This window comes from Hyla sarda, chromosome 11 (assembly GCF_029499605.1).
Source record: "Hyla sarda isolate aHylSar1 chromosome 11, aHylSar1.hap1, whole genome shotgun sequence".
NCBI classification, from domain to species: Eukaryota; Metazoa; Chordata; class Amphibia; order Anura; family Hylidae; genus Hyla; species Hyla sarda.
This window is the reverse complement of record NC_079199.1, coordinates 94,306,766-94,333,023: the sequence shown is the minus strand read 5'-3', so window position 1 is coordinate 94,333,023 and position 26,258 is coordinate 94,306,766. Positions and strand designations below refer to the sequence as shown.

Genomic DNA, 26,258 nt, shown 5'->3' with positions numbered 1-26,258 from the left:
AATGCAGTCCGCGCAGTCCTAGTGCCGCCGGCTTGATCTCTGGTAGAAATTCTGCCCAGAGATTCCACAATGTGAACCCAGCCTTAGCGCAGACAGCAGGGGGGAGCCTCCAAAGTTCTGGAACCCTGTGCATGCTGCTAAAGGAGATCTTGAGCTCGTTATGGGGCCGGAAAGAAGCTGGGGAGTTTCACATGACTCCTCTTTAGTCTTTTTTTGGGTCATTATGGAACAAAACTATGCCAGTTAGCTGGTGGAAATCGGAGTACCAGCTGGTAACAGACGGAGCTCAAGCACTAAGCTACCACCGCCATGTGCTGCTAGCCATGCCCCCTCCACCCTTGCTTTGAGGGTGTAGTCACACGCACAGTATCCTGCACATATTTGATGCTACAAATTTTATGTTGCAGATTTCAAAGTAAACTAAATGACTGAACACAGCATCAAATCTGCAGCTTCAAATCAAATATGCGCTGGATACTGTATGTGTGAGTACTCCTCAATGGGATTCTGTGGCACTGTGCACACTGCTGGATTTCCGCAGTGTAGCATTCAGGAAATTCAAAATCCAGACTCCGCCAAAAATATGAACATGTTTGTTGTTTTGGCAGATACGCTCACAAATGCATTGCCATCTATGCACTGCAAGCAATGTAGCTTGTCCTAGAGCCAACTACTGTCGACACTGGACACCCTTAGAATCTCTGTCCGGAAATTTTCCGGCTAGAGATTCCGTGGTGTGAACCTGGCCTTACAGGAGCCACAATAATTATCATATTAAGAAATTGTATTTAAAGCAACTCCCTTGTAAATATCTATTAGAGATGGACGAATCGAAGCTGACGAAGTCAAATTCGTTCCTAATTTCATAAAAAATTTGATTCTGAATGAATCCGAATTTCCTCGCGCTTTGTGGTAACGAATCGCTTCATTCACTACATTTTGTGTGGGTCGGGGGGCTAAAATGGCGGCTAGATGTTTGCGGACATGGGGCAAGGTAGTCTGGGAAGTCGGGTAGGCGGAATCACCCTGAATCACATGGTGGCATGCAGCCTATCAGCAGCCAGCCAGCCCTGTGATGTCACAGCCCTATATATTCGGCAGCCATTGCCAAAGACGGGCATTTCCAAGAGCAGAGACTGTGTGTGTGCACTAATCACCATTACTGACAATACAGATCTTTACAGCATCTAATCCATTCACCTCAAGCCCGCATTCGTTCTGGCTAGAGAGAGAGCAGACACTGTGTGGTTACTAATCAGCGTTACTGACAATACAGATCAGCACAGGGGAAATCCATTGTCCTTAAAGCGGTTGTGCGCTGCCCTGCAGTTCTGAGCTCCGCTCACAGCGTCCGGAAGTTCATTACTTCGAATGCTGTGTGAGGGCTTCCGTGTTCGCGGACGGCGGGCGTGACGTCACGCCCGGCCCCTTCGTGACGTCTCGCCCGCCCCCTCGTGACGCGGTCGCGCCCCCTTCCCATAGACTTTCGTTGAGAGGGCGGGCGAGACGTCACGAGGGGGCGGGCGAGACGTCGTGAAGGGGCTGGGCGTGAAGTCACCCCCGCCGGCCGCGAACACGGAAGCCCGCGCACAGCATTCGGAGTAATGAACTTTCGGACGCTGTGAGTGGAGCTCTGAACTGCAGGGCAGCGGACAACCCCTTTAAGCCTGCATCAGTGCAGGCAGGCAGAGAGAGCTTAGAAGTCGTTTCATTGTCTGCCAATTGAGATCATCTCAGGAAGCACTCCCCATTCAAAGACTGCAAGCAACCATAGTGCAGGTAGGGACATACTACATAATAACAGTATAATTTCACTAACCCAGCACACTCCCTATGTGTGTTACGGCAAGGCAAAGTGTTCTACACCCCTATTTAGGCTCTCTGCAGCACGGAAATAGCCGTTATTAATAGCGATTCGCCACGAATATATTCGGATCGAACCACATTTTTTCGGAAATTCGGGCGAATCGGACAAATCGAATTTTGGAAAAATTCGCCCATCTCTAATATCTATAAAAGTACATTGCAATAGTTCACAGTTGACATACATTCACTATCTAGGCTCTTGTTTGTAAAGAAAAGGTTTAGAAGTGTATTGGGGGAATATCTCGTGTAGATCCCTAGTATGGCCATTATAGTGACTACAAAGGTGACTTATTTTGTACATTGCATTGTACTCTACATTTGAATGGTTTCTAAAATAAGTTGTCATAAATACAAAAAGTCTAAAGCTAAAAGTGGCTTAAAGAGATCACTGTACATAGCCATCGCCATGACAGAGATTCCTTACATTAATACAGGAATTATTTGCACAATGCTTAATGCTATGTAATGTTCTTGATCTCCTGTAACATAGTATTACTGTTAAATAGTTATTATGGCTTTTATAGATTTACATATAACAATGGGAAATATAAGGGCAGAAGAACAATTATTTTTAAAGAAAAGTTGTAGAAAGGCACATTGTCACTATGGCCTTATTTTTAAGAGCACTATATGTGTGATACTGTATGGCACTATTTCTTTGCTCACAATATTTTCATGGTGCATTGTATGTATGGCACTATTGTCTGGGACACTAGGCATGACAATACACTTGGAGCAGGCACACGATAAAGCGTTTGATTGGATGTACTACAAATGTGAGGCTCCAACAGGCTTAGACTGGCCCAGTGGGGAGCTGGGCCATTTTGTCTGTAAACCGAAGCTTGAGTGGGCCCTAGGGCAAGTGGCAGCATTATGCCTGCAGCCACAAGAGACTTCTTTCCTCCCCTGTGGCTGACATCATTGTGCTCCTGCAGAGTGGTGGAGGAAGAGGAGAATCCAACAGACTGCACGGTAGCCTATAGTAGGTACAGTGGTGGTCCTACCTAGAGGCAGAAATACATACAGGGGGCAGCTTCCTACGAGGGGTCAATTATCTACTGCAGAATAATTCCTACAGGGACCCAACTTAAGGGAAAAACCACCTGCTGGGAGCATCAACCTTCTGGGGAAAAGCTACCTACTGGAGGCCCCCAACAACAGAAATTATATACTGGGTGCACCTACTTAATGGAATGTACCTACTGGAGAAACTACATACTGGGGAGCATAACAACTAGAACAACTAGGGAAGTTACATACTGGGAAAACCTACCTATCAACTGGAGTGACCTACCTAATGAGGGGACTCCATACTCCACCCCAAAACCCACTTATCTACCCACTCTACTGCGTGGGACAACAAGGGGCATATTATTACTGTTTTAGATGCTGGAAAAGTGTGGAGTCTAAACAGTTTGCCAGGAAGGAGGCCAATCATGGCTGGAAGAAGTTATCATAGGGGTCTGGGCCGGATGGAGAAAAAAAAGAAAAGTGAATGATCAGAGAAGGGATCACCTGTGAGTCACCGGGTGTAACTAGGACCCTCCGGCAGTGGCGCACCAACGCTTTGGTCAGGTTAAGGTTAACGGTAACTTTTACTGAGGTAGACAGATGGTACAGACTATAAAGTTCGGCCAGGATCCCAGAGTGGTGACCAGTAACAAGGGGACCTCGCAGCTTGCTGGGACTTGCAGTGACTTGACAGACTATTAGAGCAGGCTGCGCTGACTACAATTGACTTGACTGAAGATGATGACAGATGATAAAGACGACTTGACTTACTGACTTGTGATTGCAATTTAGGTTGAGGCCCCCCCCCCCCCCCCGTAACAAGTTCCACTTAGGACTAGGAACAGCAAATTGACTTCCACGCCCAGGGACAGGACGTTGACCAGCGAGGGACATTTTTGCACATTTCTCTACCATCAAATTAATCCTTTCAGGTACAACTGAAGACATTTTGGCACGTAGCATTGCTTCATTACGGATCTTGCACATAATGTTCATGACTTCAAAGCTACTTTCAACAACTGATAATGGACTCCTTTTCACCTCCCCCACTATTTCATTTAGCGCCTTTAGTAAAACACATTGCAATTAGAACAGTCCTGTACACTTTTCTGGCGCAAACTTTTTTGCATCGGCATGAGATTTTTCTCAGACACAGTTCAGACTAGGGGGAGGACTTGGGGCCTTGTGGAATATGGCAAACACCTGAATCCTGTTCGTGACGCCAAAAGTTTAGATGTGGTGAGCCACGGGGTGTGAGGTGAAGTGTAAGGGGGAGATTGTGTTGACCCCTTTGTAAACTATTTCAAAGAACAAGAAATGCTGGCGACTCACCGATTCTTCTCAAATCTTCTTTATTGATGCTACATACTCACATACAGGTAACATATGGGGAAGGGGTACAAAGGCGACAGCAGCAGCTGTTGTTTCGCACGGGTTACGTGCTTCGTCTGGCCTTAACTTCATGGGAAGTACCCAGGGATTACATACAGGTGTGCAATCACACTGACCTATCACCATACTCAAACTAAAATCACCATGCGACTAAAACCGTAACAATATGGGCGGACCTAGGTAGACAGGTAAGTTACTACCTTAAAATGCAAAATACATACAAAAGACTATTAGTCACCAATGCTATTTAAAAGCATACGGACATATCCACCTTATCATTTACTCCCAACACTCCTGTAGCTTCAGTTCTCAAAATCAAATTATTTCTAGCTGTCTTCGAGGATAAATATGTGTATTCCATGTATAATCCTTACATCAGGTTCATCAAGTCTTATCTCCGCTTTGTGGACGACATATTGTTGGTCTGGTACTCAAGACCAATTTAGTGCCTTGGTTCAATACCTAAATGAGACCAACACAATGAATATGTCGTTCACCCATCAATTTGGAGGAAGTGTACTTGAGTTCCTAGATGTAAAGCTGATAAGAGAGGACATCCAACACCCTTATTAGCGAGGGATACAGAAAAAGTATTGCCAAGAACACTATTCTGCACTTCAAGAGTTCTCACCCTTACTCAGTCAAAAAGGGAATTCCATATAGCCAGTTCGTCCGCTTGAAGCGAAATAATAGTACAGAGGATCAATATTGGGTCCAGGCTGACTAACTTAAAACAAGGTTAAAAAAGAGAGGATATCCTGAGTCTTTGATCCAAGCAGGGAGACAGAAAGCAGACGCCAGGGAAAGGCAAACTTTGTTTTTACCAAAAAGAAAAACCGCAACCAGTGCAGAAACTCGAAGGTTCACGTTCACATTTGATAATTCTCCGGTAAACAAGATTGTGGAACGATCCATCAGACGCAACTGGTATATACTGGAAGCAGATGAGTTAAAATTAATTGTTGAAAGAAAGCCTTTAGTGGCTTACCGGAGGAATCGCACCATTGGTGATCGTCTTATATCTTATGTGAACGAGAACCGAAATATGAATGAAAGTAAAGACACCTGGTTAAAGGACCTGGTCCCTCAAGGGAATCATCTCTGTAGAAACTGTAGTTTCTGTAAGTACAATTTGGGCAAAAAAGTGTTGCGAGTAGGTTCGGTTACACATGTTGTCCAGGATTTGATAACTTGTCGGACTAAAGGAGTAGTTTATGTCATATTCTGCCCCTGTGGTTTCTTTTACATAGGAAAGACCATACACCAACTGCATATTCGTATAAGAGAGCATTTTTACTCTTTCCGTACCGGAAAGGGGGCTCCCCGCTTGGTCAATCATGTAAAGGAAACTCACAGTGGCAGATATGAAGAGTTGCGCTTTGCTGGACTGGAAAGGGTTAAAGCAGCCCCTGGTATTAACGCAGACAGGCACTTGCTTAAAAGAGAAATGCAATGGATTTTGAGAACCAAAGCTACAGGAGCGTTTGGAGTAAATAAGGTGGATATGTCCGTATGCTTTAAAATAGCATTGGTGACTAATAGTCTTTTGTATGCATTTTGCACTTTAAGGTAGTAACTTACCTGTCTATCTAGGTCCGCCCATTTTGTTACGGTTTTAGTCACATGGTGTTTTTAGTTTGAGTATGGTGATAGGTCAGTGTGATTGCACACCTGTATTTAATCCCTGGGTACTTCCCATGAAGTTAAGGCCAGACGAAGCACGTAACCCGTGCGAAACAACGGCTGCTGCTGTCGCCTTCGTACCCCCCCCCCCCCCCCGATATGTGTCCCTCCCCATAAGTTACCTGTATGTGAGTATGTAGCGTCAATAAAGAAGATTTGAGAAGAATCGGTGAGTCGCCAGCATTTCTTGTTCTTTGAAAATTGTTTTCATCTGCTTGCTACGCTAGAGCACCACCGCATCTCACCGTGTGAACAGTACTCTTACACTTATATTGCAAGAGACATTCCTTTTTCACAGAGCTAGCAGTGCCAGTCCTGCTTGTGTTTTCTATTAACCCCTTTGTGTTCGTGATGCCAGGGCGTGATTTAACCTTAACCACCACTAGTCTTAGGTTATGCAGGGGCAAATAATAGTACAAGGTCAGGTTAACGGTAGCTTTTACTGAGGTTAGACAGGTGTTACAGTCTATACAGTTCGGCCAGGATCCCAGAGGGGTGACTAGTAACACGGGGGACCTCCAAGCTTGCTGGGACTTGCAGTGACTTGACAGACTATAGGTGCAGGCCACGCTGACTACAATTGACTACGCTGACTACAATTGACTTGACTAGACTGAAGATGATGACTGAAGAGGATGATAAAGACGACTTGACTTGCAGACTTGAGGCTGCAATTTAGGTTGAGGCCTCCAGATGTGCTGGACACTGACCCTGAGACGTCGGGACTGGACTGAACCTCAGCAGGAAAGAATCACAAGAGAGAGATTGCAGCTCCTCCCTATCTTATAAAGGGGGGGGGGGGCTGTGCAAGGAACCGATAGGCTACCTATGTGTCACCTGGTGCTCTCATGACACATTTGACTTAAAACATGTGCCAAACATTATCGTGTGACTAACAATCATGTGACCAACGTCAAAGGTCCTTTACACTTAATATACAACTTATTCACATTATGGGGGAACACTGCAGGAGAGCCCTGAGGACGTACAGGGACTCAACCTGACAGGACTGTAGGAGCATATCCCGTACTGGGACACCACACAAATATGATGTGTACTTTTCCTATAAAGCACCCAACCACTATAATACTAAAATGGTACCAGTGAACATTGTCCAGTGTCTGTGACAAAACAGAAACATGCCATTTCTCCAAAGCCGCCACCGGTAGGTGTTCTCTGTATAGGGCTGTCTGCAGATTTGAAGACTCAAAAACAACTGGCAAATTCCCTTTAATTCATAAAGAGTGGATAAACCCAACCTAACTGCATCTACATACCTTCAAAGATCACCATGAGATTGATTTATGAGTAGGGTTCATGAACTCACAGAATATGGTTCTTAAGGGCTGGCCTAGCAACTAGAACCTGCTGAAAAGTTTCTGACAGCTCGGTCTTTTGAAGTGTCAGTAAAATCATCATCACAAATCATGTCATGAAATTATACATCAAGGCAAATGACCAGCATTTCATTACGGTGATGTAAATTCACAAAGAACTTAAAGGGGTACTGTGGAAAACTATTTTTTCATATGATCTGGCTCCATAAAGTTAAACAGATTTGTAAATTACTTCTATTAAAAAAATCTCAGTCCTTCCAGTACTTATCAGCTGCTGTATATTACAGAGGAAGTTCAGTTGTTCTTTTCTTTCTGACTACAGTGCTCTCTGCTGACACCTCTGTCCATGTCAGGAACTGTTCAGAGCAGGAGCAAATCCCCATAGCAAACCTCTCCTACTCTGGACAGTTCCTGACACAGACAGGTGTAAGCAGAGAGCACTGTGGTCAGACTGGAAAGAACAACTCAACTTCCTCTGTAGTATACAAAGTACTGGAAGGATTACATTTTTTAAATAGAAGTCATTTACAAATCTGTTTATCTTTCTGGCACCAGTTGATTTGAAAATAAATAAATAGTTTTCCACCAAAGTACCCCTTTAATTTTTTATTACTAATGTAGGTTCACCCCTTGGGGAACAGAATGTGAGCTCTCCCATAGAGTAACATAGAGAAAGTGACTTCTTCACAAACCACAGCATGAAAATGGCTGGACACAATGCAGCGTCGCGGCACCGGAACTGAGTACTTATTGGGGTCACAGAGCCAATAGGTAAGAGTTACAGAGAGAAAGTGACTTCTACACAAACCCCAGTGTGAAGTGGCTGGTCATAATGCAGTGCAGTGGCCTCGAAAGTTGGTACTTATTGGAGCCAATAGGTAAGATTTACACAGTGAAAATGGCTGGTCACAATGCAGCGTGGTGGCACCAAAACTGGGTGCTTATTGGGGGAAGGGAGAAAGAGGGGAATTGGGGCTGTTTATGAACACCCCTTGTGACGTGTCATATAATGCTGGAGTGTTGCTTATATTGGGAGCAGCTACTCTCTTAAAGGGGTTTTTCCCCCTAGACATCTTATCCCCTTTCCAAATATAGGGAAAAAGACGTATGATCGCGGGGGTCCCGCCGCTGGGGACCCCCGCGATCTCCTTGCTGCACTCGCATTTGTTCATAACGTCTTCTGTAGTGCAGGAGGCTCTTGACATCACGGCCACGCCCCCTCAATGCAAGTCTATGGGAGGGGGCCTGATGTGACATAGGCTTGCATTGAGGGGGCGTGGCGTGATGTCATGGGGGCGTGGCTGTAATGTCACGAACCCCAAGCCCGCACCCAGCGTTTGGAACAAAATGTTCTGAATGCTGGGGCAGTGGAGTACCCCTTTAAGGCTCTTTTGGTACATGGTAGGTGGGGGGGAAGCCCTGTTCCAAACTTTGCACTGAGGCCCAAGAGCTACAGGTTATACAGTTATATAAGATTAACATGGATTATATTAATCCTATTATATTGTCTAGGAGCGGAGTACCTCTTTTAGTGTTGCCCCCCCCCCCTCAATGCGGCTGCCCTAAGTACAGGCCAATGGGTGCCTAGTGGTAAATATGGTCCTAAATAGGAGGCCACAGGACAGAGAGAGGGCACATGTTTTTACAAAAAAACAATAAGGGCATAATAAGGCCCTTTTATGAGGGGCTGATATTTAGCCACATAAGCATTCATAATTGGCCCGTCAGGGCGACGATTAACCAACAACCGAAAAAAGGGGTCACATTATTTCTCTTTACATGCGGACATGGAAATGTATGAAGGTGAATCCATCAGTCTGTATGATGTGTGATTTGCCAATATACATGTATAATAGGTTCATTTTGCATTTTGCACTACACAACAAGCAGCATTGCCACAATGACAATTTCTCGTTGGTACTAGGAATATCCTATTTGTAGAATTAACTCTTATTTCCTTTTCTTACAGGCTTTATGCATTATCACATCCCAGGCCTTGTTAGACCTCCCGGTGACCCTGCCTCGGGCACAGGTGATTGACAGGTATGTTCTGCATCCTAGGTGGATATTGATGGGGTAGTTAGTCTCAAGGCTACTAGAAACTACTTTACTCCACTTGTATAGACTTGCCCAGTCATAGCCATAGTACAAGCGGGCTAATGGTGTCTTTCATACTCATGACTTTAAATCGCTACTTTATTTTTTTGCAAACATTCTAAAGTCACGATTGACATCCTAAGACCCTCAGGGCTATGGCCGCCTTAGGATGTATAGGAAGTTTTGAAGACACATCATCGAGATTCAATAAAGGGACTAAAAATGCAGGATATACTGAATTTTCACAGTGCTTTATTGTGAATCCTAGAATAAAAGCCGAGGGGTAACATTTACTGTGTGCGATTGTGCTCACCAGATTGACGGTATAAAGTTGGTTTCACATATGGCATGTTGGGAAAAATTACAATAAAACACATATACAGTATGACTCCACCCCTCACATTATATATACAGTATCTCCCATAAGTGACTCCACCCCTCACATTATATATACAGTATCTCCCATAAGTGAGTCCACCCCTCACATTATATATACAGTATAAACCATAAGTGAGTCCACCCCTCACATTATATATACAGTATAAACCATAAGTGACTCCACCCCTCACATTATATACAGTATATCCCATAAGTGAGTCCACCCCTCACATTATATATACAGTATATCCCATAAGTGAGTCCACCCCTCACATTATATATACAGTATCTCCCATAAGTGAGTCCACCCCTCACATTATATATACAGTATCTCCCATAAGTGAGTCCACCCCTCACATTATATATACAGTATATCCCATAAGTGAGTCCACCCCTCACATTATATATACAGTATATCCCATAAGTGAGTCCACCCCTCACATTATATATACAGTATAAACCATAAGTGAGTCCACCCCTCACATTATATACAGTATATCCCATAAGTGACTCCACCCCTCACATTATATATACAGTATATCCCATAAGTGAGTCCACCCCTCACATTATATATACAGTATATACCATAAGTGAGTCCACCCCTCACATTATATATATATATAGTATCTCCCATAAGTGAGTCCACCCCTCACATTATATATACAGTATCTCCCATAAGTGAGTCCACCCCTCACATTATATATACAGTATATTCCATAAGTGACTCCACCCCTCACATTATATATACAGTATATCCCATAAGTGACTCCACCCCTCACATTATATATACAGTATATCCCATAAGTGAGTCCACCCCTCACATTATATATACAGTATATCCCATAAGTGACTCCACCCCTCACATTATATATACAGTATCTCCCATAAGTGAGTCCACCCCTCACATTATATATACAGTATATTCCATAAGTGACTCCACCCCTCACATTATATATACAGTATATCCCATAAGTGACTCCACCCCTCACATTATATATACAGTATATCCCATAAGTGAGTCCACCCCTCACATTATATATACAGTATATCCCATAAGTGACTCCACCCCTCACATTATATATACAGTATATCCCATAAGTGAGTCCACCCCTCACATTATATATACAGTATATCCCATAAGTGACTCCACCCCTCACATTATATATATTATATCCCATAAGTGACTCCACCCCTCACATTATATATACAGTATCTCCCATAAGTGACTCCACCCCTCACATTATATATACAGTATATCCCATAAGTGAGTCCACCCCTCACATTATATATACAGTATCTCCCATAAGTGACTCCACCCCTCACATTATATATACAGTATCTCCCATAAGTGACTCCACCCCTCACATTATATATACAGTATCTCCCATAAGTGAGTCCACCCCTCACATTATATATACAGTATCTCCCATAAGTGAGTCCACCCCTCACATTATATATACAGTATATTCCATAAGTGAGTCCACCCCTCACATTATATACAGTATATCCCATAAGTGAGTCCACCCCTCACATTATATACAGTATATCCCATAAGTGAGTCCACCCTTCACATTATATATACAGTATATCCCATAAGTGACTCCACCCCTCACATTATATATACAGTATATCCCATAAGTGACTCCACCCCTCACATTATATATACAGTATATCCCATAAGTGAGTCCACCCCTCACATTATATATACAGTATATCCCATAAGTGAGTCCACCCCTCACATTATATATACAGTATCTCCCATAAGAGAGTCCACCCCTCACATTATATATACAGTATATCCCATAAGTGAGTCCACCCCTCACATTATATATACAGTATATCCCATAAGTGACTCCACCCCTCACATTATATATACAGTATCTCCTATAATTGAGTCCACCCCTCACATTATATATACAGTATATCCCATAAGTGACTCCACCCCTCACATTATATATACAGTATATACCATAAGTGAGTCCACCCCTCACATTATATATACAGTATATCCCATAAGTGAGTCCACCCCTCACATATATATACAGTATATCCCATAAAAGAGTCCACCCCTCACATTATATATACAGTATCTCCCATAAGTGAGTCCACCCCTCACATTATATATACAGTATATCCCATTAGTGAGTCCACCCCTCACATTATATACAGTATATACCATAAGTGACTCCACCCCTCACATTATATATACAGTATATCCCATAAGTGACTCCACCCCTCACATTATATATACAGTATATCCCATAAGTGAGTCCACCCCTCACATTATATATACAGTATATCCCATAAGTGAGTCCACCCCTCACATTATATATATATATAGTATCTCCCATAAGTGAGTCCACCCCTCACATTATATATACAGTATCTCCCATAAGTGAGTCCACCCCTCACATTATATACAGTATATCCCATAAGTGAGTCCACCCCTCACATTATATATACAGTATGTCCCATAAGTGAGTCCACCCCTCACATTATATATATATATAGTATCTCCCATAAGTGAGTCCACCCCTCACATTATATATACAGTATATCCCATAAGTGAGTCCGCCCCTCACATTATATATACAGTATATCCCATAAGTGACTCCACCCCTCACATTATATATACAGTATATCCCATAAGTGAGTCCACCCCTCACATTATATATAGTATCTCCCATAAGTGACTCCACCCCTCACATTATATATACAGTATCTCCCATAAGTGAGTCCACCCCTCACATTATATATACAGTATATCCCATAAGTGAGTCCACCCCTCACATTATATACAGTATCTCCCATAAGTGAGTCCACCCCTCACATTATATATACAGTATATCCCATAAGTGAGTCCACCCCTCACATTATATATACAGTATCTCCCATAAGTGAGTCCACCCCTCACATTATATATACAGTATATCCCATAAGTGAGTCCACCCCTCACATTATATATACAGTATATCCCATAAGTGAGTCCACCCCTCACATTATATATACAGTATATCCCATAAGTGAGTCCACCCCTCACATTATATATACAGTATATCCCATAAGTGAGTCCACCCCTCACATTATATATACAGTATATCCCATAAGTGAGTCCACCCCTCACATTATATATACAGTATATCCCATAAGTGACTCCACCCCTCACATTATATACAGTATCTCCCATAAGTGATTCCACCCCTCACATTATATATACAGTATCTCCCATAACTGAGTCCACCCCTCACATTATATATACAGTATATCCCATAAGTGAGTCCGCCCCTCACATTATATACAGTATATCCCATAACTGAGTCCCCCCTCACATTATATACAGTATCTCCCATAAGTGAGTCCACCCCTCACATTATATATACAGTATCTCCCATAAGTGAGTCCACCCCTCACATTATATATACAGTATATCCCATAAGTGACTCCACCCCTCACATTATATACAGTATCTCCCATAAGTGAGTTCACCCCTCACATTATATATACAGTATCTCCCATAAGTGAGTCCACTCCCATTACACCACGCCCACTCAATGCAAGTCTATGGGAGGGGGCGTGGCGGCTGCCACCCCCCCCTCCCATAGACTTGCATTGAGGGGGCATGGCGTGATGTCATGGGGGCATGGCCGTGATGTCACGACCCCCCCAAGCCCGCACCCAGCGTTCAGAACAAAATGTTCTGAACGCTTGGGCAGTGGAGTATCCCTCTAAGGCTCTTCTGATACAAGGTAGGTGGGTGGAAGCCCTGTTCCAAACTTTGCACTGAGGCCCAAGAACTACAGGTTATACAGTTAAATAAGATTAACATGGATTATATTTATCCTATTATATTACTTTAAGTTAGATTTTTTTAAATTATTATTATTATAATATTACTGTATAATACACATGGTAAGACTGAGGACATCAGGGGCAGAGCGAATACGTTTTCATGGCATTGAAAAAATATGCAGAAATTACAGTAGTTACTGTGGGCAGGTAATACGTGATCTTTGTATTGAGCATTAGCAGAGACAGAGTCAGTCATTCGTCCTTTAATTCTGTTTGTATAGCTGAGTACAGTAATTGTTGTGCCCTTTCCCTGCTGTATATGTCAGTGACTACAATGCGGGATGCTGTAATTTAACACACTGGGAGAGCGACCCTTTTATAAATATGTAATGAGACTCACACCACAAGAAATGTCATTCAGTTCACACGGGAGGTAATTTAATACAAGGACTTCCACACAATAGCATGTTTTTATTTTAGATTATCATGTAAGGCTTATTTCATTGCAACAATATAAACATATTAATTACACCAAGACATATGTGTATACCACACAGGCAGGTAAAGACTGAAAACCTTTGTAGGCAATATGCTTACTTACATTTGATTTAAAACCAAAAAAAGCCCCCACACAATAATAGAGTAAAGGGGTGCCAGTAGCCTACTTTATTTCTTCAGTGGTTCAGAAGCCACGAAACTGTAAACTAAAAATAATTGGGAAAAAAAACTAAATACTGATAAAATGTACTACAGCAGCGATGAAGGACAAGGGCTGTGCCTAGAGACATGTAGTACATTTAGAGAGCACACTATATGTAGTACAGGCAGAGAACACGCTATATGTAGTACAGGCAGAGAGTACACTATATGTAGTACAGGCAGAGAGCACGCTATGTGTAGTACAGACAGAGAGCACACTATATGTAGTACAGGCAGAGAGTACACTATATGTAGTACAGGCAGAGAGTACGCTATATGTAGTACAGGTAGAGAGTACATTATATGTAGCACAGGCAGAGAGCACACTATATGTAGTACAGGTAGAGAGTACATTATATGTAGCACAGACAGAGAGTACACTATATGTAGTACAGGCAGAGAACACGCTATATGTAGTACAGGCAGAGAGTACACTATATGTAGTACAGGCAGAGAGCACGCTATGTGTAGTACAGACAGAGAGCACACTATATGTAGTACAGGCAGAGAGTACACTATATGTAGTACAGGCAGAGAGTACGCTATATGTAGTACAGGTAGAGAGTACATTATATGTAGCACAGGCAGAGAGCACACTATATGTAGTACAGGTAGAGAGTACATTATATGTAGCACAGACAGAGAGCACACTATATGTAGTACAGGCAGAGAGCACACTATATGTAGTACAGGTAGAGAGTACATTATATGTAGCACAGGCAGAGAACACGCTATATGTAGTACAGGCAGAGAGCACACTATATGTAGTACAGGCAGAGAGCACACTATATGTAGTACAGGCAGAGAGCACACTATATGTAGTACAGGCAGAGAGTACACTATATGTAGTACAGGTAGAGAGTACATTATATGTAGTACAGGCAGAGAGTACACTATATGTAGTACAGGCAGAGAGTACACTATATGTAGTACAGGCAGAGAGTACACTATATGTAGTACAGGCAGAGAGTACACTATGTGTAGTACAGGCAGAGAGCACACTATATGTAGTACAGGCAGAGAGTACACTATATGTAGTACAGGTAGAGAGTACATTATATGTAGTACAGGCAGAGAGCAGACTATATGTAGTACAGGCAGAGAGTACACTATATGTAGTACAGGCAGAGAGTACACTATATGTAGTACAGGCAGAGAGCACACTATGTAGTACAGGCAGAGAGCACACTATATGTAGTACAGGCAGAGAGCACACTATATGTAGTACAGGCAGAGAGCACACTATATGTAGTACAGGCAGAGAGCACACTATATGTAGTACAGGCAGAGAGCACACTATATGTAGTACAGGCAGAGAGCACACTATATGTAGTACAGGCAGAGAGTACACTATATGTAGTACAGGCAGAGAGTACATTATATGTAGTACAGGCAGAGAGCACACTATATGTAGTACAGGCAGAGAGCACACTATATGTAGTACAGGCAGAGAGCACACTATATGTAGTACAGGCAGAGAGTACACTATATGTAGTACAGGCAGAGAGTACGCTATATGTAGTACAGGCAGAGAACACGCTATATGTAGTACAGGCAGAGAGCACACTATATGTAGTACAGGCAGAGAGTACACTATATGTAGTACAGGCAGAGAGTACGCTATATGTAGTACAGGCAGAGAGCACACTATATGTAGTACAGGCAGAGAGCACACTATATGTAGTACAGGCAGAGAGCACACTATATGTAGTACAGGCAGAGAGTACACTATATGTAGTACAGGCAGAGATTACATTATATGTAGTACAGGCAGAGAGCACACTATATGTAGTACAGGCAGAGAGCACACTATATGTAGTACAGGCAGAGAGCACACTATATGTAGTACAGGCAGAGAGTACACTATATGTAGTACAGACACAGAGTACGCTATATGTAGTACAGGCAGAGAACACGCTATATGTAGTACAGGCAGAGAGCACACTATATGTAGTACAGGCAGAGAGTACACTATATGTAGTACAGGCAGAGAACACGCTATATGTAGTACAGACAGAGAGCACGCTATATGTAGTACAGGCAGGGAGCACACTATATGTAGTACAGGCAGGGAGCACACTATATGTAGTACAGGCAGAGAGCACACTATATGTAGTACAGGCAGAGAGCACACTATATGTAGTACAGGCAGAGAACACACTATATGTAGTACAGTCAGAGAGTACACTATATGTAGTACAGTCAGAGAGTACACTATATGTAGTACAGGCAGAGAACACACTATATGTAGTACAGACAGAGAGCACACTATATGTAGTACAGGCAGAGAGCACACTATATGTAGTACAGGCAGAGAGTACACTATATGTAGTACAGGCAGAGAGTACGCTATATGTAGTACAGGCAGAGAACACGCTATATGTAGTACAGACAGAGAGCACGCTATATGTAGTACAGGCAGGGAGCACACTATATGTAGTACAGGCAGGGAGCACACTATATGTAGTACAGGCAGAGAGCACACTATATGTAGTACAGGCAGAGAGCACACTATATGTAGTACAGGCAGAGAGCACATTATATGTAGTACAGGCAGAGAGCACACTATATGTAGTACAGGCAGAGAGCACACTATATGTAGTACAGGCAGAGAGCACACTATATGTAGTACAGGCAGAGAGCACACTATATGTAGTACAGACAGAGAGCACACTATATGTAGTACAGGCAGAGAGTACACTATATGTAGTACAGCCAGTGAGCACACTATATGTAGTACAGGCAGAGAGCACACTATATGTAGTACAGGCAGAGAGCACACTATATGTAGTACAGGCAGAGAGCACACTATATGTAGTACAGGCAGAGAGCACACTATATGTAGTACAGGCAGAGAGCACACTATATGTAGTACAGGCAGAGAGCACACTATATGTAGTACAGGCAGAGAGTACACTATATGTAGTACAGGCAGAGAGTACACTATATGTAGTACAGGCAGAGAGTACACTATATGTAGTACAGGCAGAGAGTACACTATATGTAGTACAGACAGAGAGCACACTATATGTAGTACAGGCAGAGAGCACACTATATGTAGTACAGGCAGAGAGCACACTATATGTAGTACAGGCAGAGAGCACACTATATGTAGTACAGGCAGAGAGTACGCTATATGTAGTACAGGCAGAGAGCACGCTATATGTAGTACAGACAGAGAGCACACTATATGTAGTACAGGCAGAGAGTACACTATATGTAGTACAGGCAGAGAGTACACTATATGTAGTACAGGCAGAGAGTACACTATATGTAGTACAGGCAGAGAGTACACTATATGTAGTACAGGCAGAGAGAACACTATATGTAGTACAGGCAGAGAGTACACTATATGTAGTACAGGCAGAGAGCACACTATATGTAGTACAGGCAGAGAGCACACTATATGTAGTACAGGCAGAGAGCACACTATATGTAGTACAGGCAGAGAGCACACTATATGTAGTACAGGCAGAGAGCACACTATATGTAGTACAGGCAGAGAGCACACTATATGTAGTACAGGCAGAGAGTACGCTATATGTAGTACAGGCAGAGAGTACGCTATATGTAGTACAGACAGAGAGTAAGCTATATGTAGTACAGACAGAGAGTACACTATATGTAGTACAGGCAGAGAGCACACTATATGTAGTACAGGCAGAGAGTACACTATATGTAGTACAGGCAGAGAGCACACTATATGTAGTACAGGCAGAGAGCACACTATATGTAGTACAGGCAGAGAGCACACTATATGTAGTACAGGCAGAGAGCACACTATATGTAGTACAGGCAGAGAGTACACTATATGTAGTACAGGCAGAGAGTACACTATATGTAGTACAGGCAGAGAGTACACTATATGTAGTACAGGCAGAGAGCACACTATATGTAATACAGGCAGAGAGTACACTATATGTAGTACAGGCAGAGAGTACACTATATGTAATACAGGCAGAGAGTACACTATATGTAGTACAGGCAGAGAGCACACTATATGTAGTACAGGCAGAGAGTACACTATATGTAGTACAGGCAGAGAGCACACTATATGTAGTACAGGCAGGGAGCACACTATATGTAGTACAGGCAGAGAGCACACTATATGTAGTACAGGCAGAGAGCACACTATATGTAGTACAGGCAGAGAGTACACTATATGTAGTAGAGGTAGAGAGTACATTATATGTAGCACAGGCAGAGAGCACACTATATGTAGTACAGGCAGAGAGCACACTATATGTAGTACAGGCAGAGAGTACACTATATGTAGTACAGGCAGAGAGCACACTATATGTAGTACAGGCAGAGAGCACACTATATGTAGTACAGGCAGAGAGCACACTATATGTAGTACAGGCAGAGAGTACACTATATGTAGTACAGGCAGAGAGCACACTATATGTAGTACAGGCAGAGAGTACACTATATGTAGTACAGGCAGAGAGCACACTATATGTAGTACAGGCAGAGAGCACACTATATGTAGTACAGGCAGAGAGTACATTATATGTAGTACAGGCAGAGAGTACATTATATGTAGTACAGGCAGAGAGTACACTATATGTAGTACAGGCAGAGAGTACACTATATGTAGTACAGGCAGAGAGTACATTATATGTAGTACAGGCAGAGAGCACACTATATGTAGTACAGGCAGAGAGTACACTATATGTAGTACAGGCAGAGAGCACACTATATGTAGTACAGGCAGAGAGCACACTATATGTAGTACAGGCAGAGAGTACACTATATGTAGTACAGGCAGAGAGTACACTATATGTAGTACAGGCAGAGAGTACATTATATGTAGTACAGGCAGAGAGCACACTATATGTAGTACAGGCAGAGAGTACACTATATGTAGTACAGGCAGAGAGCACACTATATGTAGTACAGGCAGAGAGTACACTATATGTAGTACAGGCAGAGAGCACACTATATGTAGTACAGGCAGAGAGTACACTGTATGTAGTACAGGCAGAGAGTACACTATATGTAGTACAGGCAGAGAGCACACTATATGTAGTACAGGCAGAGAGTACACTATATGTAGTACAGGCAGAGAGTACACTATATGTAGTACAGGCAGAGAGTACACTATATGTAGTACAGGCAGAGAGCACACTATATGTAGTACAGGCAGAGAGTACACTATATGTAGTACAGGCAGAGAGTACACTGTATGTAGTACAGGCAGAGAGTACACTATATGTAGTACAGGCAGAGAGCACACTATATGTAGTACAGGCAGAGAGTACACTATATGTAGTACAGGCAGAGAGCACACTATATGTAGTACAGGCAGAGAGCACACTATATGTAGTACAGGCAGAGAGTACATTATATGTAGTACAGGCAGAGAGTACATTATATGTAGTACAGGCAGAGAGTACACTATATGTAGTACAGGTAGAGAGTACATTATATGTAGTACAGGCAGAGAGTACACTATATGTAGTACAGGCAGAGAGTACACTATATGTAGTACAGGCAGAGAGTACACTATATGTAGTACAGGTAGAGAGCACACTATGTGTAGTACAGGCAGAGAGCACACTATATGTAGTACAGGCAGAGAGTACACTATATGTAGTACAGGTAGAGAGTACATTATATGTAGTACAGGCAGAGAGCAGACTATATGTAGTACAGGCAGAGAGTACACTATATGTAGTACAGGCAGAGAGTACACTATATGTAGTACAGGCAGAGAGCACACTATGTAGTACAGGCAGAGAGCACACTATATGTAGTACAGGCAGAGAGCACACTATATGTAGTACAGGCAGAGAGCACACTATATGTAGTACAGGCAGAGAGCACACTATATGTAGTACAGGCAGAGAGCACACTATATGTAGTACAGGCAGAGAGCACACTATATGTAGTACAGGCAGAGAGTACACTATATGTAGTACAGGCAGAGAGTACATTATATGTAGTACAGGCAGAGAGCACACTATATGTAGTACAGGCAGAGAGCACACTATATGTAGTACAGGCAGAGAGCACACTATATGTAGTACAGGCAGAGAGTACACTATATGTAGTACAGGCAGAGAGTACGCTATATGTAGTACAGGCAGAGAACACGCTATATGTAGTACAGGCAGAGAGCACACTATATGTAGTACAGGCAGAGAGTACACTATATGTAGTACAGGCAGAGAGTACGCTATATGTAGTACAGGCAGAGAGCACACTATATGTAGTACAGGCAGAGAGCACACTATATGTAGTACAGGCAGAGAGCACACTATATGTAGTACAGGCAGAGAGTACACTATATGTAGTACAGGCAGAGAGCACATTATATGTAGTACAGGCAGAGAGCACACTATATGTAGTACAGGCAGAGAGCACACTATATGTAGTACAGGCAGAGAGCACACTATATGTAGTACAGGCAGAGAGTACACTATATGTAGTACAGGCACAGAGTACGCTATATGTAGTACAGGCAGAGAACACGCTATATGTAGTACAGGCAGAGAGCACACTATATGTAGTACAGGCAGAGAGTACACTATATGTAGTACAGGCAGAGAACACGCTATATGTAGTACAGACAGAGAGCACGCTATATGTAGTACAGGCAGGGAGCACACTATATGTAGTACAGGCAGGGAGCACACTATATGTAGTACAGGCAGAGAGCACACTATATGTAGTACAGGCAGAGAGCACACTATATGTAGTACAGGCAGAGAACACACTATATGTAGTACAGTCAGAGAGTACACTATATGTAGTACAGTCAGAGAGTACACTATATGTAGTACAGGCAGAGAACACACTATATGTAGTACAGACAGAGAGCACACTATATGTAGTACAGGCAGAGAGCACACTATATGTAGTACAGGCAGAGAGTACACTATATGTAGTACAGGCAGAGAGTACGCTATATGTAGTACAGGCAGAGAACACGCTATATGTAGTACAGACAGAGAGCACGCTATATGTAGTACAGGCAGGGAGCACACTATATGTAGTACAGGCAGGGAGCACACTATATGTAGTACAGGCAGAGAGCACACTATATGTAGTACAGGCAGAGAGCACACTATATGTAGTACAGGCAGAGAGCACATTATATGTAGTACAGGCAGAGAGCACACTATATGTAGTACAGGCAGAGAGCACACTATATGTAGTACAGGCAGAGAGCACACTATATGTAGTACAGGCAGAGAGCACACTATATGTAGTACAGACAGAGAGCACACTATATGTAGTACAGGCAGAGAGTACACTATATGTAGTACAGCCAGTGAGCACACTATATGTAGTACAGGCAGAGAGCACACTATATGTAGTACAGGCAGAGAGCACACTATATGTAGTACAGGCAGAGAGCACACTATATGTAGTACAGGCAGAGAGCACACTATATGTAGTACAGGCAGAGAGCACACTATATGTAGTACAGGCAGAGAGCACACTATATGTAGTACAGGCAGAGAGTACACTATATGTAGTACAGGCAGAGAGTACACTATATGTAGTACAGGCAGAGAGTACACTATATGTAGTACAGGCAGAGAGTACACTATATGTAGTACAGACAGAGAGCACACTATATGTAGTACAGGCAGAGAGCACACTATATGTAGTACAGGCAGAGAGCACACTATATGTAGTACAGGCAGAGAGCACACTATATGTAGTACAGGCAGAGAGTACACTATATGTAGTACAGACAGAGAGCACACTATATGTAGTACAGGCAGAGAGTACACTATATGTAGTACAGGCAGAGAGTACACTATATGTAGTACAGGCAGAGAGTACACTATATGTAGTACAGGCAGAGAGTACACTATATGTAGTACAGGCAGAGAGAACACTATATGTAGTACAGGCAGAGAGTACACTATATGTAGTACAGGCAGAGAGCACACTATATGTAGTACAGGCAGAGAGCACACTATATGTAGTACAGGCAGAGAGCACACTATATGTAGTACAGGCAGAGAGCACTCTATATGTAGTACAGGCAGAGAGCACACTATATGTAGTACAGGCAGAGAGCACACTATATGTAGTACAGGCAGAGAGTACGCTATATGTAGTACAGGCAGAGAGTACGCTATATGTAGTACAGACAGAGAGTAAGCTATATGTAGTACAGACAAAGAGTACACTATATGTAGTACAGGCAGAGAGCACACTATATGTAGTACAGGCAGAGAGTACACTATATGTAGTACAGGCAGAGAGCACACTATATGTAGTACAGGCAGAGAGCACACTATATGTAGTACAGGCAGAGAGCACACTATATGTAGTACAGGCAGAGAGCACACTATATGTAGTACAGGCAGAGAGTACACTATATGTAGTACAGGCAGAGAGTACACTATATGTAGTACAGGCAGAGAGTACACTATATGTAGTACAGGCAGAGAGCACACTATATGTAATACAGGCAGAGAGTACACTATATGTAGTACAGGCAGAGAGTACACTATATGTAATACAGGCAGAGAGTACACTATATGTAGTACAGGCAGAGAGCACACTATATGTAGTACAGGCAGAGAGTACACTATATGTAGTACAGGCAGAGAGCACACTATATGTAGTACAGGCAGGGAGCACACTATATGTAGTACAGGCAGAGAGCACACTATATGTAGTACAGGCAGAGAGCACACTATATGTAGTACAGGCAGAGAGTACACTATATGTAGTAGAGGTAGAGAGTACATTATATGTAGCACAGGCAGAGAGCACACTATATGTAGTACAGGCAGAGAGCACACTATATGTAGTACAGGCAGAGAGTACACTATATGTAGTACAGGCAGAGAGCACACTATATGTAGTACAGGCAGAGAGCACACTATATGTAGTACAGGCAGAGAGCACACTATATGTAGTACAGGCAGAGAGTACACTATATGTAGTACAGGCAGAGAGCACACTATATGTAGTACAGGCAGAGAGTACACTATATGTAGTACAGGCAGAGAGCACACTATATGTAGTACAGGCAGAGAGCACACTATATGTAGTACAGGCAGAGAGTACATTATATGTAGTACAGGCAGAGAGTACATTATATGTAGTACAGGCAGAGAGTACACTATATGTAGTACAGGCAGAGAGTACACTATATGTAGTACAGGCAGAGAGTACATTATATGTAGTACAGGCAGAGAGCACGCTATATGTAGTACAGGCAGAGAGTACACTATATGTAGTACAGGCAGAGAGCACACTATATGTAGTACAGGCAGAGAGTACACTATATGTAGTACAGGCAGAGAGCACACTATATGTAGTACAGGCAGAGAGCACACTATATGTAGTACAGGCAGAGAGTACACTATATGTAGTACAGGCAGAGAGTACACTATATGTAGTACAGGCAGAGAGTACATTATATGTAGTACAGGCAGAGAGCACACTATATGTAGTACAGGCAGAGAGTACACTATATGTAGTACAGGCAGAGAGCACACTATATGTAGTACAGGCAGAGAGTACACTATATGTAGTACAGGCAGAGAGCACACTATATGTAGTACAGGCAGAGAGTACACTGTATGTAGTACAGGCAGAGAGTACACTATATGTAGTACAGGCAGAGAGTACACTGTATGTAGTACAGGCAGAGAGTACACTATATGTAGTACAGGCAGAGAGCACACTATATGTAGTACAGGCAGAGAGTACACTATATGTAGTACAGGCAGAGAGTACACTATATGTAGTACAGGCAGAGAGTACACTATATGTAGTACAGGCAGAGAGCACACTATATGTAGTACAGGCAGAGAGTACACTATATGTAGTACAGGCAGAGAGTACACTGTATGTAGTACAGGCAGAGAGTACACTATATGTAGTACAGGCAGAGAGCACACTATATGTAGTACAGGCAGAGAGTACACTATATGTAGTACAGGCAGAGAGCACACTATATGTAGTACAGGCAGAGAGCACACTATATGTAGTACAGGCAGAGAGTACATTATATGTAGTACAGGCAGAGAGTACATTATATGTAGTACAGGCAGAGAGTACACTATATGTAGTACAGGCAGAGAGTACACCATATGTAGTACAGGCAGAGAGCACGCTACATGTTGTACTTCTTCCAAAATGATGGAAACCTTGATGGATCCTGAGAGACATCATTCTATGGGATGGCGTCTGGATCGGTCATATGATGGAGCTGACACAGCACTGTGGCTTTTATTTTATGACCAGCAGTCATGATACCAGTGTGAACAGAACTTAATACTCGTATTTGTCAGTTTCGGGTCTGCTTAAAGCCGGGTGACAACATCTGCTGTACCCTAATGGCTGTCATCGATTCTGCAGGAAAAGGCTGTTTAAATGTTGTGTAAATTTCTCCTTTCCAGGTCTGCGCGCACTTCACAAATCTCCTGATTTATCTACAAGGATTCTAAGCTTGTGGAAGCAAGAAGCGATTTTATTAGCGTTTAAGTGGCAAATCACTCAATCTGGATTTCTCATCACAGATACATACAAATGAGGCCTTGAATGTCATTTTCCTGCTCATTTTACAACTAATATGACCTCTGCATATGGGAACTAAGATGTATTCTGTGACTCGAACAAATAATCCGTCATAAAATGAAATACATAAAAATTTCATCTAAATAATTCTCCATAATACAATAAAACTGAAGAATATCCCCAGACAGGACCTGATGGAGGGATAAGACAGGTCTGCCTCATCGAGCCTTGTAGAATAATAATAACCTATATATATTACCAAACAGTGGTATGGCTAATCTGAGAACCACTACCATATGGTCACTATATACACTAACACCAAAAAAAAAAGACCATACTGATATATTTGTAATGAAAAAGGACAAACGTCTTTATTGAGATATCACAAAATCTAAAAACATGTTATAAAAAACATATACAAAGAGTGGGTACAACAGATGCTCAGGCAGAAGAGAAGGAGACGATGGCGCTAATACATAAAATGCCAACAGGCAGACAAAAGAGAAATATGAGGACAATTCCTAGACTGGGTACATTTTAATAGTACCGTATATACTCGAGTATAAGCTGACCCGAATATAAGCCGAGGCCCCTAATTTCACCCCAAAATCCCAGAAAAAGTTATTGACTCGACTATCATCATACCTGTCATCATACCACCCCACCTTCATCATCACCACCTGTCATACCACCCCCCCTTCATCATCACCGCCTATCATCCCACACCCCCCCTTCATCATCCCCTTGTCATCATCCCACACCCCCCCTTCATCATCCACTTGTCATCATCCCACACCCCTCCTTCATCATCCCCTTGTCATCATCCCCACCCCCCTTCATCATCCCCTTGTCATCATCCCACACCCCCCCTTCATCATCCACTTGTCATCATCCCACACCCCTCCTTCATCATCCCCTTGTCATCATCCCACACCCTCCATTCATCATCCACTTGTCATCATCCCACACCCCTCCTTCATCATCCCCTTGTCATCATCCCCACCCCCCTTCATCATCCCCTTTTCATCATCCCACACCCCTCCTTCATCATCCCCTTGTCATCATCCCACACCCCTCCTTCATCATCCCCTTGTCATCATCCCACACCCCTCCTTCATCATCCCCTTGTCATCATCCCACACCCCCCCTTCATCATCCCCTTGTCATCATCCCACACCCCTCCTTCATCATCCACTTGTCATCATCCCCACCCCCCTTCATCATCCCCTTGTCATCATTCCACACCCCTCCTTCATCATCCCCTTGTCATCATCCCACACCCCTCCTTCATCATCCCCTTGTCATCATCCCACACCCCTCCTTCATCATCCCCTTGTCATCATCCCCACCCCCTTCATCATTCCCTTGTCATCATCCCACACCCCCCCTTCATCATCACCACATGTCATCAGCTCACCCATTCATCATCACCGCTTGTCAATGTCTGATACAGTGGTCTTCAACCTGCAGACCTCCAGATGTTTCAAAACTACAACTCCCAGCAAG

General features: G+C 42.9%; 1 long non-coding RNA gene across 1 annotated transcript in view; it reads left to right on the top strand.

The window, feature by feature from the left end:
* LOC130295489 (uncharacterized) overlaps nt 1–25,376 on the top strand; it is a 70,104-nt gene extending 44,728 nt beyond the window's left edge. Inside the window, exons 4-5 of the long non-coding RNA XR_008848854.1 lie at nt 9,259–9,332; nt 24,635–25,376. This is a non-coding gene — a long non-coding RNA (uncharacterized LOC130295489). The remainder of the gene's footprint in view (nt 1–9,258; nt 9,333–24,634) is intronic.
* Nucleotides 25,377–26,258: the final 882 nt, after the last annotated feature.